Source organism: Dreissena polymorpha, chromosome 14, assembly GCF_020536995.1.
Source record: "Dreissena polymorpha isolate Duluth1 chromosome 14, UMN_Dpol_1.0, whole genome shotgun sequence".
In the NCBI taxonomy this organism is placed as follows: Eukaryota; Metazoa; Mollusca; class Bivalvia; order Myida; family Dreissenidae; genus Dreissena; species Dreissena polymorpha.
In genome coordinates this window covers 26,100,538-26,120,094 of record NC_068368.1, presented here as the reverse complement: position 1 = coordinate 26,120,094, position 19,557 = coordinate 26,100,538, and the positions used below count along the sequence as shown (strand labels likewise).

Genomic DNA, 19,557 nt, shown 5'->3' with positions numbered 1-19,557 from the left:
TGGGTACGATTTTTTTTATTTGGGTACGAAAAAAATGGGTATGAAAAAAAAATTGGGTACGAACAAATTTGGGTACGAAAAAGATTGGTACGGAAAAAAAAATGGGTACGAACAAATTTTGGTACGAAAAACATACGGGTACGAAAAAAATGGGTACGAAAAAAAAATTGGGTACGAAAACAATTGGGAACAAAAAACATTTGGGTACGAAATAATGGGTACGAAAAAAAAAATTGTTACGAAAAAAAATTGGTACGAACAAAAATTTAGGTACGAAAAAAATGGGTACGAAAAAAATTGGGCACGAAAAAAAAGGGGTACGAAAAAAATTGGGTACGAAAAATTTGGATACGAAAAACATTTGGGTACGAAACTAATGGGTACGAATTTTTTTTTAGGTACGAACAAATTTGGGTACGAAAAACATTTGGGTACGACAAAAATGATTACGAAAATCGAAAAATTGGGGTATGAAAAATCTAATTTGAATTGTCTAGCCCGTGAATTGTCTCCTGGGGGTGAATTGTCTTGGTGTTGCTATTAAGGCTACATGTACTTCCGGCCAAGCCACGTGTTTATAGCGATTGCGCACTAAAAAACACCACTTTTTCGTGATTTTATTCAAAAATTAGATTTTTCCCAGTAATAACGAATACGCCAACAGGTAGATCGCGTTATATGTACAGTTAATGGAAAATTTCATAGGGCCATACATTGTAACTCTGTGAAAAATCATCAGAACCGGCTGATAATATGCATGTCTCCTCTTGGTAGTGAAGCTTCCCATTAAGTTAAATTGAATTCCAGTCATTAGTTGCTGAGAAATAGCCCGACAAAAATTATGCACGGACGGACAGACGAAGCGGCGACTATATGCTACCCCCTTAAAAAATTTGGGGAGAGCATAATAAAAAAGTTGTGGCAATTTAAAGGTGGTACGCAAACTTTAAAATAGATTTATCAATTATATGCTTATTCTTAGTGAAAAAAAGGCCATAATTGTTACAAAATGCTTGATACAGTTATCTGCTTTTGTTTATACATTGGGGTCATGTTGGTTAAGAAGCAAAATACATGTATGAAAGCAATATGTCAATGGACATAGGAAATATATTCGAGGTGGTACGCAAACATTCCAATGCGCGCACCTACGCCGGGGTGAGTAGGATAGCTACACTATATATATTTCATATATAATAGTCGAGCTAAAAAGTAAATATACTATAAACAACAAGCTTACCTCAATCACAATTTTAATGCAATGCAGTTAAACAATAAAGTTACAATGATATGCCAGGGATTGAAACTAACTTTTTACTATTGTGGGCAACCATCTTTAGTATTTTGGTTGCCCAGATAAAGAATAACGAGCCCAGAAATATGAACATGTGAATATTATTATACATTTTTTAAATAAAATAATAGATAATTATATACATTTGCTGACAATACACATGTTCAATGCATGATGTATTATTATGAGCCTGAATTGAATCATGTCCTATTCCTATATAATGAATGTTATTTAACTAGTATTGATCCATGGTGATCAATTGTTTTTCAATTTTTATTGCACTGAATTGTTTTAAGATTTAAAAAAAAACAAGTTTACCAACTTTTGAAATTGAGTTGCCCAGGCCAAAATCTACTTGCCCCGGGCTCATGGGAAACCACTTATTTCCATCCCTGTATGCTCTTCATTTTCTGTTCTTCCATCCCATTCTCAAAATTAATTTTAAAGCACAATATTTTTTAATAACATTTGTATGAATTACTAACCATTATCACCCAAAACACAATTTTACAACGCTGTAATCGTGTCGTAGAGATTTAGTTTACTATTATCAGTGTTCTCTTTAAATACCGGCAGCCAGCGATTCTGCCCGTTACATTTACTCTTACATTTACATGACGGCTTTTTTTCCCAAATATATCAAGTAAATGTCATAAATGCTTTTGTTTTACTGCATAGTTGCCGGCCATATAACTGGTACTCAATTTTCTGGAAAACACTGAATTATGCATGAAAAACACACAATACTTAAAATCTTAGATTCGTTTTTAAAATAAATTGACACTTATAGCTTGTCGCCATTAAAATCCAAAGATTCAAATAATTTTCCACGAGGTACGTCAACAATTGCGTAATCAAATGAATGAAAAATAAAAGTAAACAAAGCCGGATTTTACATAAATTCCAGTTTGATAAACACAACAAGGTAAAGGTACCTTGTAGTCGGTGAGATATAATAATAATACAGTTAGTAAGGCTCGTACCCTGGGTACGGTAAATATACTAAAACGTACCCGGGAATTTTAACACTAAATCTGTTGTTGTCGGGTATTTTGTAAAAATTAATTATGTTTACATTTATGTCAATTTTCTGTTCAATGGCATTTATATTATCAAAACTCATTGTTAAAATCAATGATGTGATTTAATTTTAAATCTTAAATTGTTTAAAGTCGCGTCATTGTATGACGTCGTCAAGTATAATATTTTCCGCGACATCGCACGCTCACTTTTTACCGTCATAGATTTTTTTAAAGAAACATTATTTGGTTTGCAAGGTCCGTTAAATGGGGAATGGTTAAATGGTATTTATATTATGTTTTAACAATTAATTCATGCTGTGTAATAAATATTGAATAAGATATTTCGATATTGATTGAACATGTTTCAAATTGTTATTTATGAAACCTCTTATTCTAATGAGTGTATGCTATTATATTATACTTTGAAAAGCATATCTGTTGTACTATAATCTTATTATTCATTTTTTATTGTTAATTTCATTTATTGTAGAGAATCGTCAATGTTACATCTAGTTGCCAATGCTTGTCGTTAGTGTTAGTTTTCTATGCTTGTTATCATTGTTGTCAATTTTAGTCGTCAATCCTTATCGTCATTATACATGAAGGAAATAAAAGCAGAAACAGAGACGTATTCTTGATTACTTGATTATTCCTACGGCGTCCTCTCAACACTCATACTAAAAAGCATGTTGATGCAGATTTTTTAAAAGAGAAGTTTCTTTAAGGTAAACAATATTGTTTTACGTTAATCGGTAGCATGTTTAACAATATCGGGTTTTGGGCGGATATACAACTCGGATACAATCTAATATTTGCGGGTATGTTTAAGTTTATTTACCGTACCCGGGGTACATGTAAGTAAAGTTAAGAGTACCCGGGGTACATGTACTGGTAAGTAGTACCCGAGCCGAGAATGACCAATCGAGCCTTAGTAAGTGAGTGATGGTGTATGGGATAACATGCACTGAGGGTGTATATTTTTCATGAACAAGTCAATTGAAGGTGTTAGAGATGCATTGATCCATAAGATTAAAAAGGGTAATTAACCACGGGCTTATTAAAATTAAAATGATGACATTACATTGTACCAGCTGTTTATTGTTGCAATATTTTAAATAATGTAAACAACTTACCTTGTATTAAGTTGGCACATTGTTGTCAGGTGTAGAAACTTTTTATACTTATTTCTCTTAAGTTGCACTGGCTGAACCAAAAGAATTATGTAGTCGTTTCTAAATAATCACGAAACAACCTACTAATGCATATATGCTTGCCAGTTACTGAGTTTGTGCATTTCCATTCATTATAGTATCGGCCTTGGCAAACAGCGTAGAATCAGATGAGACGCTGTGTGGTGTCTGCTATTTCGTTACGCTGAAGATTTCCATATCGGATTATCCGCGGGTGTTTTTATGTCAAATGTTATGGTTTTTCAATAGATCGTATACTTATCGTCAAAACAGCGAATTAGCGTTCACTTTATATCATTTCTGATGATCTTATTTTGTAAATATTTTCTGAGTGTTAATTCCTACGTTGCTATGTCGTCAGCCATTTTGACGGTTGCTTTGTTTACTTTCGGTTTCCACTATAAACGAAATTAATTGATTTGCTGCTCGCGTTTATTTATTGATTAAATAATAAATTATTAAACCCTAATAATATAATTGTCTCAATATCATTTATATTCAAGATATTATCGGATAAATAGAATACCATTCTAATACCAGTATGTACTTACATTTATCTCGGAAAGCCTAGCCGTGTAAACCTCTCTTCAACTCGTCGCACACAATACGTTGAATAACACATAGATTTATGTCATGTTTATTAAAAAACCACACTGTGCACAAAAGACATGCATGTGTACTTCCGATTGATATTCAAACACAATTATTACGTCTTTGTTTATCGATTAAACGCCTAACTTTATATTAAATTAATAACGCGTAACGTCAGTTTCTTTGTTTCGTAGCAAGATGGAAGCTAGCCTAAGCGCCTTTCATGACGTCATGCGCGCGTGCTCTTTCCCATAAAAATATTTAAACGCAAAATACTCGAAAACTTGATTTTTCCCAGGTATAACGCCTACGCCAACAGGTAGATCGCATTCTTGTCCATATACATGTCAAATTTCAGCAAACGTGCTCGGCCAGTATTCAAGCGCCACAAATCGCGACTATATGCGCCAGCTTAACGAAACTTAGCCCCCTTTATCATTCGTTCGAATGAACGTCATCAATGATGACGTCCAATACATCACTCATTCCATACTAGAGTTGCGACACCTTAAGGGTTTCGCGGGATGGAATGAGTGGGGAGATGAAATAAAATTGAAAACCTATTTCTTTTTGTGCATTTAATGATGGTAACCAAAGTTCTCGCAAAAATTTAATATACATATCACATGAAATTAATCATAATACTCGCAGACATGTTTATTGTTTCGAAGCCGTTCGATTAGCTACCTTAAAAAGTAGAACTTCAATTCCTATGACTATAATATTAAAAACGTGAAAAGAGCAAACCACTGCATTGTGTCGGAAATCCCCATCTTAAACACTATCGACTAGCATTAAGCCTTTTTCTGTGTCTACAAAATTCTGTGTATTTTATTGAAACATCATTATAGCTTTGCGTTCAAGATAGTGTTGAATTCATTTTGCAATGCAATCAGAGCTTTGATTTTATATTACGAAATGTACTACGCAGTACATTGTATGACGTCATTTCGGTGACGAAATACAATAGTTTTATTTACACTCTCTGGAATTTATGGACATGTCGCGGACGTTGTGTTTTTTATTTGTAAACTATTTGTTTAAAGCATCGAACGATTGCAAAACGTATTTCGGATTGTGTGTTCATCATGCATAAATGTAAACATAGATAAAATACAATACAATTGTGTGGTTTGAACTAAGTTTCGATAAAGACATGGATTAATAAAGGTGGAAGTACATATTGTTTCAAGGTGTTTGTTATAAACTTTGGATTAAAGTAGTCAACTTATTGTTACAAACATTGGATTAACGATGTCATTTAGATAAGCGTGACGTTTATACCTAATTAAGTATTTTTATAACTCTTGTTAAAGCTGAAATTGAGTCATCAAATTTCGCTACAAAACGGTGTCAGTTGCAATAGATATTTAAATGTGCTACGTTAAATTATTATTATGTTTGATTATTTTGTTTATTTGTTACGCACTTTATGCTGCTAATTGTGTTACTCACGGCAAGCCTCGCCGTGTAAACCTTTCTTCAACTCGTCGGACAAATTCAAGTACACGTGATACTTGCATTGTATTTTATTTTTTCTGTGAATTTGATGATGGTCACCAAAGATATCGCAGGGATTTTAATATACATGAAACTATTTCAATTAGTGCTATTTTGAGAAGTCCGTCCCCGCTCTGCCGTTTGTTATTGTTTATATCATACTATTTTGCTTATCTATATAAACATTTCTCAAAACCGGCTTTCCGTACTTTTATTTTGCATGCAACTGATTGCGCAATTATGACGTATGTTGTGTGACGTAATTTATTTGTCAAAACAAACAATTTTAAGTTAAATTCTCTGGATGTTTTTAACAGTTATTGATTTGTTTAAAGCATCGAACGAATGCAAAAACGTATTTCGGATTGTGTGCTTATCATACATAATTGTTATTGTTATAAATATTGGATTATCGTCGTCATTAAGGTAAGCGTGTTGTTTATACTAAATTGATTTGCTGCTGACGTTTATTTATTGATTCAAAACCCTAAATTAATAATGTATTTGTCTCATGATTATCATGTTTGTTAAAGATATTATCGGATAAATAGAATACCATGTTAATACCAGTGTGTACTTACATTTATCCGACACATCTCGGAAAGCCTCGCCGTGTAAACCTTTCTTCAACTCGTCGCACGCAATAACTTAGATTTATGTCATGAATATCTAAACAACCACACTCGATCTGCACAAAAGACATGCATGTGTACTTCGTATTGATATTCAAACACAATTATTACGTCGTTGTTTATAGATTTAACGCCTAACTGTATATATATTGAATTAATAACGCGTAACGTCAGTTTCTTTGTTTCGTAGCAAGATGGAAGCTAGCCTTAGCGCTTTCATGACGTGACGTCACAATGTTTATCTTTGCGCGTGTGGTTTCCCATACAAAATATTTAAACACAAAATACTCGAAAAGTTGTTTTTTCCTAGATATGACGACAACGCCAACAGGTAGATCGCATTCTGGTTCATATACATGTCAAATTTCAGCAAACGTGTTGGGCCAGTTTTCAATTGACTCAAATCGCGACTATATGCCCCAACTTAACGAAACTTAGCCCCCTTTATCATTCGTTCAATTGAACGTCATCAATGATGACGTCCAATACATCACTCATTCCATAAACTAGACTTGCGACACCTTAAGGGTTTCGCGGGATGGAATGATTGGGGAGATCATATACAATTTTCAGCTTTCCGGAAGCAAGGACCCTCTGGACGTGAAACATCAGCTTTCCAACACTAAATGATTCCAGTTCCAAAGCACATATTGCATTAGTTCAATGGGAAGAACATAAAACGTCATATTCACAAATCTCTGAAAAACAAACAGTGCTAAAAAATATTTAAAGTAGTCATTTACTATTTAATTGATTATGTCCTCTGATTGTTGCATTTTTAATTTAAATATGTGTTCCTATATGCATTTATTGTTGTATTGACTTAAAAAACTAAAATGGATGCCAATTCTTAGTTTGCTGTCTAAGTCTACCCTAAAATTATACATGTTTCTTGCATAATTGAATTATCAAAAACTGCATACTTGTAAAGGCATTGTCAGAGTTATTTGGTTAAGTTAGAGACAAAGTAAAGCAAATATATTCATTTTTCTTAAAATGAATCATCCTCTGAAGCCCCCACTGGGATTCAAACCCAGATCTCTTTCCTCTAGGAAGGAAAGTATTCTATCTTGAAATACAAGGGCAAGTAAGAGGACAATTTGCAATTTTAAACCTATAAACATATAAACTTAATTTTTCACATGACCTTAGAAACAACACAGACATCTCTGAATCTGAAATACATTACAGTTACAATTCAGGTTTTTAGTATTGTGCATTGTACATGAATGTTTAAATATTGTATTTATCCTTGGTACACAGAACTGCCTAAAGATGCGTAAAATACCAGTATTCAAATCTGAAAATATCCCATGTGTTTGTTTCACTCTGTAAGTATCCCTATTTTATTTCAATAAAGAAGTTTTTCCTTCTCCTGAAAATTTAACTAAATGTCAGTTATGCTACTTTTTCATTCAGCAAATTACATGTGTCCGTAATGTCAATTTTGAAAATTTGGTAAAAACATTAATTTTACCAAAAAGGTAGACTTAATATTATTTAACAGTTGATGTATGTCACCTTAATAAAAAAAACAAAAATGGGAAAGAAATAAAATGTTTAAAAATGTCAGTTACATGACTTATAACATTAAGTAGACGATATAGCTTTGATACTTTAGGATACGAGTAGACCTTAACACAAATAGGATAAGAGTAGACCTGAACACAAAATTTACCCAAATTTTCAATTTTCTAACTATAAAAGGGGGCATTATTCTGTCAAAAAACAGAAAAAAATGGGTACGAAAAAAATGTGTGTACGAAAACAATTGGGTAAGAAAAAATTATGCCATAAATATATGCTAAAATAGCTTGGGGTCTTGACCACCAAAACAGCTTGGATTTTAATTATGCTGAAATAACTCGGGGTCATGACCACCAAACTGGCTTAGAATTAAATTATGCTGAAATAGCTCAGGATCTTGACCACCAACCTGGCTTGGATTTTTATTATGCTGAAAAAGCTCGGGATCTTTACCACCAAACTGGCTTGGATTTGAATTATGCTCATAGTTCGGGTTCTTGACCACCAAACTGGCTTGCATTTTAATTATGCTGAAATAGCTCAGGATCTTGACCATCAAACTGGCCTTGATTTTAATAATACCGAAATAGTTCAGGATCTTGACCACTAAACTGACTTGGATTTTAAATATGCTGAAACAGCTCGAGGTCTCGGCCATGAAACTGGCTAGGATTTTAATTATGCTGAAAAAGCTCGGGGTCTTGATCACCAAACTGGCCTGGATTTTAATTATACCGAATTAGTTCAGGATCTTGACCACTAAACTGACTTGGATTTTTATTATGCTGAAATAGCTCGGGGTCTCCGCCACCAAACTGGCTTGGATTTTAATTATGGTTAGAAAGCTCGGGGTCTTTACCACAAAAATTGACCACCAAACTGGCTTGAATTTTAATTATACCGAAATAGTTCAGGATCTTGACCACTAACCTGACTTGGATTTTAATTATGATGAAATAGCTCAGGGTCTCTGCCACCAAACTGGCTTGGATTTTAATTATGGTGAGAAAGCTCGGGTCTTGACCACAAAAATGGCTTGGATTTTAATTATGCTGAAATAGCTTGGGATCTTTACCACCAAAGTGGGCGGGGCCCTGGGGTGGGTAATGTGAACATGGATGGTCGAGACACTGTGTTGTCATAAGAAATCTTTAGTGTTAATTTGAAGTCAATTGGTGAAAAATGGTGCGGCAGAGGCCGACGCGTATTCCCATGCCGCATGTTTGACCCAGGGGGCGCCCCAGGGTTGGTAATGCGGCCATGCATGGTTGAGATTGACCGTAACTATTGTCTTAAGAGATTTCGAGTGCTTGACAGGTTAATGTAAGCCATCATGGAGACAGGTGGTTTATGTGGGCTGGTGGTAATTTAAAAGATGAAGTTTCAAAAATAATTATAAAAATAAAATTTGGGGGGGGGGGGGGATTCTGGGGTGGGGCATGGGGGATAGTTTGGGTGCAGTGCATTGTGGTATGTCAGGTTAGTGTTGTATTGTCAAAGTATGAATCAAATGTGATCATAAATAAAGAAGTTATGGCAATTTAAGCAAAATGTTCAATTATCTAAGTATAAAAGGGGCAATAATTCTGTCAAATGCTTGATACAGTTTTCTTCTCTTGTTTATAGATTGGGATCATGTTGGTAAAGAAGTATGCAAAATATGAAAGCAATATGGCAAAGGACATAGAAAATATTTGAGGTGGTATGCAAACTTTAACATAGATTTATCAATAATATGCATATTCTTAGTATAAAAGGTTAATAATTCTGTCAAAATGCTTGATACAGTTGTCTGCTCTTGTTTATAGATTGGGATCATGTTGGTAATGAAGTATGCAAAATATGAAAACAATAAGTCAAAGCAATATGGCAAAGGACATAGAAAATATTTGAGGTGGTATGCAAACTTTAACATAGATTCATCAATAATAGGCATATTCTAAGTATAAAAGGGGCAATAATTCTGTCAAAATGCTTGATACAGTTGTCTGCTCTTGTTTATAGATAAGGGTCATGTTGGTAAAGAAGTACATGTATGCAAAGTATAAAAGTAATTTGTTAAAGGACAAAGAAAATATATGGGGTAGTACACAAACTTTAACATGTGCACGCTAACAGTAACGCCGACGTGATCAGGATAGCTCCATTATATATATTTCATATATATTAGTCAAGCTAAAAATGAGTGAAAATCTCTGACCCGTCTCCACCCCATCCCCTTTAACTTTTGACCCAGGGGTCAGATCAAAATTCCAAATAGTGCAGGGTCGCACATAATGCTCATAGCTACCATGTGTTTAAGTTTCAAGGTTCTAGTGCTTATGGTGTAGGAGATAGTGGCTAGGACAGACGGACAGACTGATGGTGGAGATAACCACAATGAACCTGTTAACAGCCAACTAACGCTGCCAACAAAGCACAAGCTTTACGTGTCAGGATGCGGCACTATCTATACAAACTGCATAAGGAATTACAAGACGCTTAGGGTTTGAGGGACACCAAACCTGATTATGAGTCTTCCACACCTTAAGCATCTTAATAACCCTTTGCATGCTGGGAAATTTGTCGTCTGCTAAAATGTTGTCTGCTGAATTTCTAAAATAAGCATTTTCTTCAAAAAAATTTCAAAGAATACTATCAGAATAGCAAACAGTTTGGATCCTGATGAGACGCCATGTTCTGTGGCGTCTCATCTGGATCCAAACTGTTTTCAAAGGCCTTTAAAATTCGGTTCCCGCACTGAAAGGGTTAAATATACTTATTTGCTTGTGTACATGTACCTGATAATAAATTATTATTATTACCTGTTTTGGCATCAACAAGCTTTATCAATAGGCCCTCAAATTTTGCACATAAACGCTACACGATCAACCAATATGCCTTTTCATTTCAAGTCGGAAAGCAATTTAGCCCTTATTCGGCCATAATAGGGTGGAGGAACTATTTAAAATACAACTATTCCAGATACAAAAATATGAATTCATTTATTTAATGCACTTATTTTCTTCTCTTTTGCTACGAAATGACCATAAACCAGCTTTCCAAGTCATATTTTGCACTAGCAGATGATATTTCTTTTTTTACATATGAAAGGTAAAAAGAAATTCAAGCAGCATTTTATAATATAAATTTTAAAATGCACTCAATCATGCACTTCCAAACAATATTATTGTAATTCTGTTATTTATAATCATATTAATAATGCCTCATTTTTCTCAAGTTTATGGTTTACTATCTATTTTTCCCAATTTTATGGTTTATCTTGATTATTTTCTGAATTCAAAAGGCACTGGCTTAAAAAAAAATGTCTATGCATGTAACTGTATATTGAAATCTCTTTATGAGTGATTATAAATGCATGATAAAATTCTAACATGTTATGTAATAGATAAATCTATATTGTTTGTATTTTTTCGTAAACATTATTAGCCACCGTTGTGGTCAAACATATTTTTTTGTTTTATTAATGACGTTGTTTCACAGATTACTGTAACAGAGCTACAGATAAGGTGGGCATTTGTGCAAATATCCAATGTAAAATTGCCGATTACGCATAGAAAAATAAAACCATGCGTTCCGAAACCCCATTGAAATTGCCGATTACGCATATCATATTTTTCCTTTGCATAACGAGTAAATTTGTCCCGGAAATACCCTGGTCCGAAATACCCGGATTCTTTCCGCTTTGTCCAAGCGCTTTCAGTATAACCTTCAGCACAATAATATGTACGGAAAAAAGTGTCTTTGTGACTACGTGTTATTGTTGTGAAAATGTCGAAATCGTGAGGCCTTAAAAATGGAAACATCGTATCCTAGGCACAAAGAAACTCAATTTTAAGATATTTAACCGCAGGCAACACAAAATCAGAAGCGGAAAATATAGTGAAACTAATTCTTGACAATATTATGTCGGAGGCAATCGCTGTCAGTGCTTACATTGTAAGAAAACTGGTGGAAAAAATCTTTTTTTTTTAATCAAGACTGTATATTATGGATACATCTACATAATGACACAAAATCTCTGAAACTAATCAATTAAGAGTGGAACTACAACCAGCTTATTCAGGTAAGCAGGTGAGAATTTAAGACAATGAACATACCCAATTTTAAAACAAAGGTACCCAATTGTCAATTAAAGTACCCGGTAGTGGGTACCGACTTTTTTGTACCCAATTGAATATGAAAATACCCAATTGAACTCAAAAGTAGTGAGTATTAACCCAATTACTCAGAAAAGTTATCTGGAGCTCTGCTGTAACGTACAATCTTTATACGGAATGAAGGAGTTTTTATTTACAAGTACACTTTTTGTATTTTTTTGATAGTCTACTTAATTTTTGTTTTACTGTTAAATAAAATAACGCCGCACGCGTCAGACTAATGTCGTTAAAATCTAGAGTTTAAATGAAATTATGTCACACGATATACATATAAAAATATTTAACTGCATGTCCGACTTGTCGTCATTAAATTCAAGTCGTCATTAAATTCAAGATTTAAAATGAAAATACGTCACAAGATATATGTACTTCATACCATACGAGTTTTTTAGGATATTTTAAGATCTGAATACTGGTATTTTACATGTGTTAAACTTAAACTGTAATGTATCGCAGATTCAGAGATGTATGTTTTGTTGTAAAGGTCATTTAACCCAACATATCTCAGACACAAAGAGTGTCCCAATTTGTGCAAACAATTAAATTAAAACTAAGACATTTATCGATTGTCATTACCTGCTGTATAATTTATTTGTGTACTGACATATATTCAATTGTGGTGAAATCAACCGGGATCACCTTGGTGAGAATCTGGTGGAAAAATCACTGCACTAACCTGAGGCATCAGAGTGTCATGATTGATTGCTCAGTTGTACATATTTTTCTAATTCTGGCTACCATAACTTTAAATGTCGCTTTTTATGATTTTTGACTGGCGCGACTTTATAGTTATGGACCAACCCCATTAGGAAAGTCAACCAGAAAATGCCGAAAGTCGACAGTTAACAAATACCGGTCCAAAACAGCTTTTAAATGCAGTTATTGGCCCATATCAATCACTTGATTGGAAAGATTGACATTTTTCACATTTAACTGATACATTCTTTCACAAAATACTATCTTAAACATTTAAAATTTATCTATTCTGCTCTTACATATCGAGAAAAACAGCGATGTGACAGACTTTCTTGAAATGCGAATCTCCCGAGATTTCACGGTCATATGATGGTATTTCTACTTTTAGTAACATACCATGTGCTCAAGTGTTTTCAAATTCAGAATGACATTTCCCGGTATTTAAGAATATTCTGGCTTGTTTTGTGAACAAATTGTAGTGTAAATACAAACTCAAAGTAAATATTTAAAACTACCCGATTCACACTGAAATCATTTTTATAATCCACCAAACTTGTTGTTAATCACAAATAATAGATTTCAGAAAACGAAAGTAATGTTTACAATTTCAGCAAAAAATGTCAAGGTCGTTCGAAAGTATCCAAATTAAAACTAGTCTTGGACAAAGCGACAATGGCGTCAAAATTGTGAATTTCAGACTGATGAGAGTTATTTTCATCTATTGTAAGATGCAGTTGAAACATTTGAACCTTAAAATATTCCTCGGTGCAGTAATTTATATTCATTCACCAATATATGTAGAAATGTATCCAAGAAAATGAGTATTCTTTGATTTATAGCGTGACATAAATTAAATATGTTACGACTCTGGTTGAATTTCGATACGGGGTTGGCTTCATCATACAGGTATGTCAATACTATATCAGTGTCCGACAAATTTCTTATTTTTCAGGGAGCCCACTGGGCTACCAATAAAAATATTTGGTAGCCCATATAATTTTCCTACAAAATGATAAGATGCAGGTTTTCATCTTTATTTTATTTCTTCATTTACATATATACATAATATGTATACATACATATACATAATACAGCAAGTAGTCTGATGTACACAGTCAATATTGTTAATTAATGTTACAGTACAGGCACCTTGTACTTAAATGTAAATGTACCAAAGAAAATCATATACTACATGTAGATATTACATGTATGTGCACATGTATGTGTACTTAAATTCGGACAGCACGTTAAGTTGGAAACGTAAATAAAGCGTTTAGATGATCAATACGACTGACTCGTATGGTGTTAATCAATGCAATAGCTCTTTTTAACAACAAATACCGAGTTTCAAGAAATCAAGAGTATTAAATCATTTATTTACTTGTGTCCGACTTTAAGTTCTGTCCGAATTTACGTATTGCATCCGTATGTTACGACACTAGTGTGCAGTCAGTATACAATACAATAATTGTTTCAATAATGAAGGAACTGATACAGTGTAACGGTAACGATACAGCGTGTTTACATTATATTTTATTAAGAGGAAATGTCAATGCCAAATAATTCGCGAGATACCCCGGTACTTTAGTTGAAATTCACAACGAAACTTTTAATGGAAATTAAATGATCTCAATGATGTACCCGCTACGAAATTTTTATTTACAAATAAATACACCCATGCCAATTTGTGCGCGCTTTTTATCTGGACCAGGGGCCTATACGTTTGTATAGGTCCCTGTCTGGACAAAGAAATTCATTTATTAAATGTAGAATTTTGTAACCTAAAATAACTGTACACAACGTGTGCAAACCGTCGCAGGTGATTTACGCAAGTTGCAATTGAACGGTCCTGATTGGGAGCTTATTTCATCATATCTTTAAATAGAATCATATGCCGAAATTCAATTGACACTTTAGAAAATTTCAAACGTTTGTGTTTATGACTCTCAATGTCTATATTACCCTCCCATAATTTGGTTTAAAAAAAATTAAATTGGGCATATATGGAATTATTGATTAACAGTCGATCAATCCAATTATTAATTGACAATGCAAACTAATTAGCAGGTGTTAACCGCGTTGTTATTAATATTCATTTTCGGTTTCGTTACCGTTTTGAAGAATCCGCTATTGTTTTGATTTATTTAATGTTCGGCATCCTTGGATATTTAACGACATCAAAAACGTAGTCGCTCTTACTCATAGTTGCGGTTAACAAAGAATTCCAAACTGCGAAATGATGTTGCATCATGTGCGCCAACTATTCAACCGGCTCTCATTATATTATTAGCAGACGACAAATGTTGATTCTGATTGAATGATTAAAATTCACTCTTACTGTTTACGACATTACCGCAAGTGATCGGTGACTGATAAGATAATTGATTGCACTTTGTTATCGGATTATAAACAAGACACGGTGTAGAAACACATGGTCAGCGTGTTTATTCTACGTATGTCTGTCAATAAAACGGGCTACCGCTCTTATAGATTTATAGTAGCCCGGCGGGCGTCAGCTGGAACATTTCAGTAGCCCGATGAAAAAATTCTGTAGCCCCCGGGCTCCGGGCAATGGATTTGTCGGACACTGCTATATAAATTGTACGCTGAAGTTTCTTTAGCTAATATTTTTCTTATGTTGACAGACCATTGACATTGCTGGGGTTTGTTGAGATAAATACTTATTATCATCAGGGGCAGGAAGACATTATAGACATTAAACAGCGTATCATTACGTAGACAACAGTTGCACAACTGTATGCGTAAAAGGTAAATCAGTATATTAATAATTATGTTGACAACTAGCTTACGTAGCAACGTCCGAAAATATGAAATATCCGACATCTATTTCAATATTTAAAATTCAAGATATAATGACTACTGAACTGTTTTACTTTAAGGAAAAAACAGTAAAAGTATGTTTTTAATGAAAATGAAACACAACAAACAATATACTTATCATGATAACGGCTAAACGACTTATTATCCCAATATAACACTGTCATTGAATCGCACATTTCAATTTAAAATTATTCCCCTTGAAAGTTAATGCATATTGATATAACGAATTCATCAAACGTTATCAAACATGAGTAATTTGCATTGCATCGGATTCCCACAATATTATGTGGATGTAAATCGGATCCGGTTGTTGTTTATGTGTCAAGCTCATTTTGCCAGTGAGATACTTAAATTACTTGCGTAGTAAAATCGGCTAGATTGAACTTTACCGGTACGGAGTTGTTTACCACTATCAAATCTACTGTAAAGTACACAAAGATACTTACATAATTCTGCCGTATCTGTCTGAATAAACATCCGCTGCACAAAATATAGACATTTGTATTAATGATTATTAAACACAATCATATTTTTCTGTGTTTATTGAATTAATGACACTGAGTTTCTTTGTTGCGTTACAAGATGGCGGATCTCTAGCGCTGTTTGTGAAGTGACGTCACAATGTTTATTTGAGCGCGTGCCCGTTCCCACAAAAAAAGTTTAAACACAAAATACTCGAAAACTTGATTTTTGCCAGGTATAACGCCTACGCCAACAGGTAGATCGCATTCTGGTCCATATACATGTCAAATTTCAGCAAACGTGTTCGGCCAGTTTTCAAGACTCCCAAATCGCGGCTATATGCGCCAGCTTAACGAAACTTAGCCCCCTTAATCATTCGTTCGAATGAACGTCATCAATGATGACGTCCAATACATCACTCATTCCATATAATGTACAAAATTCAAGAATTGTATTTATGAAATTATGGTTGTTGTGATAAAAGATTTATTAATAATGTTCTACAATTATTAATTTATAAATACCAACTACGTAACAAAAGATTGATGGTTAATTGTTTTGTAGCAATATACATGTACTTCAAGGGAAATTTTCAAAGATTTTGCTTTGTTTCGTGTGTTTTTTCAGTTAATATTTATTTCTTTACACATCGTTTACATTTGGCATAACCCCAACTTACTTTAGGTGCACGATACAAAGTTTAATTATTTTTATGGTGTTTAATAAGTGTTGTGACTTTTGGAAGCAAGATCTAACGCGCTAGGGCATTAAGGCTGTATAACTTATCAGCGTATTTAACATTCAATGTTATTAATACGCACATTTTGCAAATTATCAATTAAGAGCGTTATAAATGCTTATATAGTTTACATACTTATATGAATGGTTACCCATACACGAAATTACATTTTAATCTTTTCTTTTGGTAAAGAATGTTATTTCAGTTGTTTTAACACAATGTTTACATACTTTATTGGATATATGATTTTTCTTAAAAAAAAAAGTCCTTTTGCCAATTGGTGAACTCGTTTCTTTAATTAAAACAAGTATTTAACAAACTATGTGGAAGATTTAGATGTCTATAAAATAACTGTTCGGTAATTTATTTTTTCAGTTGAACTTGCTGTTGACTTTAAGTGAAAATTTAGATTTTATTTAGACGATTTAATATATAATTATAAAATTAAAATTGTACACAGAGTGCAATGAATTAATATATACTTTATCGTAATTGAATGCTCGCATAATTGATTGGTGTAGTAATGGATTCAGCGGTGGACACAGATCGTGTCTGAAATTAAACAAATAACATTTTTCTTAAAAAATAAACATCTGAATTATATCCGTCCTACCCAGAATAACACCAAATAATTACTAATACCAGGAAAGGCTGAAAAAGAATGTAACATCATTCATAAAACAGTTTTCGTCGAAACCTCAGTTATGTACGTGCACGAGGCATGAATAGTGCACTAATGGGAACTCATATACATAATTTTGCTAGTACGGTATTTTTAAGTTAATAATGTATTCTGTATTATCTATTATTTTGAATTATAACTCACAAATATTTCGAAGCCTAGTGACTCCGAAACAATTCCGGAAATTCTAACTAGTGCCTGGTTGTAGACTTGTGATTGTCAAAAACAAAAGACGATCTGGCTTGTCTTTGGTCGGACCCTGATTACAGACGTAGCCTATTAACATCCACAGACTCTCTGTCTGACTTGTGACCAGACTAAGCCTATTAACACCCACAGACTCCCTGTCTGACTTGTGACCAGACTTCGCCTATTAACACCCAAATACCCCCTCTCTGACTAGTGACCAGACGTCGCCTGTTAACACCCACAGACTCCCTGTCTGACTTGTGACCAATCGTAGCCTATTTACACCCAGAGACTCCCTGTCTGACTTGTGACCAGTCGTAGCCTATTCACACCCACAGACTCCCTGTCTGACTTGTGACCAGTCGTAGCCTATTTACGTCCACAGACTCCCTGTCTGACCTGTGACCAGTCGTAGCCTATTCACACCCACAGACTCCCTGTCTGACTTGTGACCAGTCGAAGCCTATTAACACCAACAGACACCCTGTCTGACTTGTGACCAGACGTAGCCTATTAACACTCACAGACTCTCTGTCTGACTTGTGACCAGACGTAGCCTATTTACACCCACAGACTCTCTGTCTGACTTGTGACCAGACGTAGCCTATTAACACAAAAGACTCCCTGCCTGAATTGTGACCAGTCGTAGCCTATTAACAACCACAGACTCTCTGTCTGACCTGTGACCTGTCGTAGCCTATTAACACCCACAGACTCCCTGTCTGACTTGTGACCAGTCGTAGCCTATTAACACCCACAAACACCCTGTCTGACTTGTGACCAGACGTAGCCTATTAACACCCAAAGACTCCCTGTCTGACTTGTAACCAATCGTAACCTATTAACACCCACAGACTCCCTGTCTTACGTGTGACCAGTCGTAGCTTATTTACACCCACAGACTCCCTGTCTGATTTGTGACCAGCCGAAGCCTATTAACACCCAGAGACTCTCTGTCTGACTTGTGACCAGTCGTAGCCTATTAACACCCAAAGACTCCCTGTCCGACTTGCGACCAGTCATAGCATATAAACACCAAAAGACTCCCAGTCTGACTTGTGACCAGACATAGCCTATTAACACCCAAAGACTCCCTGTCTGACTTGTGACCAGACTAAGCCTATTAACACCCACAGACTCCCTGTCTGACTTGTAACCAGTCGTAACCTATTAACACCCACAGACTTCCTGTCTTACGTGTGACCAGTCGTAGCTTATTTACACCCACAGACTCCCTGTCTGATTTGTGACCAGCCGAAGCCTATTAAGCCCAGACACTCCCTGTTCGACTTGTGACCAGTCTTAGCCTATTATCCCCAGAGACTCCCTGTCTGACTTGTGACCAGTCGTAGCATATTGATATCCAAAGACTCCCTGTCTGACTTGTGACCAGACGTAGCTTATTTAATACCACAGGCTCCCTGTCTGACATGTGACCAGTCGTAGCCTATTAACACCAAGAGACTCCCTATCTGACTTGTGACCAGACGTAGCCTATTTACGCCCACAGAGTCCCTGTCTGACCTCTGACCAGTAGTAGCCTATTAACACCCACAGACTCCCTGTCTGACTTGTGACCAGTCGTAGCCTATTAACACCCAGAGACTCACTGTCTGACTTGTGACCAGTCGAAGCCTATTAACACTCACAGACTCACTGTCTGACTTGTGACCAGTCGTAGCCTATTAACACCCAGAGAGTCCATGTCTGACTTGTGACCAGTCGTAGCCTATTTACGCCCACAGACTCTCTGTCTGACTTGTGACCAGTCGTAGCCTATTAACACCCAAAGACTCCCAGACAGACATGCTACTGACAAGATATAGACATGTTAATGCCAAACACTCCCAGACAGCCGGGTAAGTTTCTGTATATGCCTAGTGACTCTCACAGACTCCAGGACAGACCTGCTACTGACAAAATAACTCCCAAATACTCCCAGACAGTCGGTCATGTTCCTGGTTTAGCCCAGTAACTCCCACAGACTCCTAGACAAACTTGCTACTAACAAGAAAACTCCCAAATATTCACA

General features: G+C 35.0%; 1 long non-coding RNA gene across 1 annotated transcript; it reads right to left on the bottom strand.

The window, feature by feature from the left end:
* Nucleotides 1-3,581: 3,581 nt before the first annotated feature.
* On the bottom strand, nucleotides 3,582-4,574 carry LOC127858979 (uncharacterized). The gene is made up of 2 exons (XR_008039217.1): nucleotides 4,058-4,574; nucleotides 3,582-3,690 (listed from the first exon to the last, which is right to left on the bottom strand). It is a non-coding gene; the product is annotated as an uncharacterized LOC127858979 (long non-coding RNA).
* Between the last annotated feature and the right edge of the window lie 14,983 nt (nucleotides 4,575-19,557).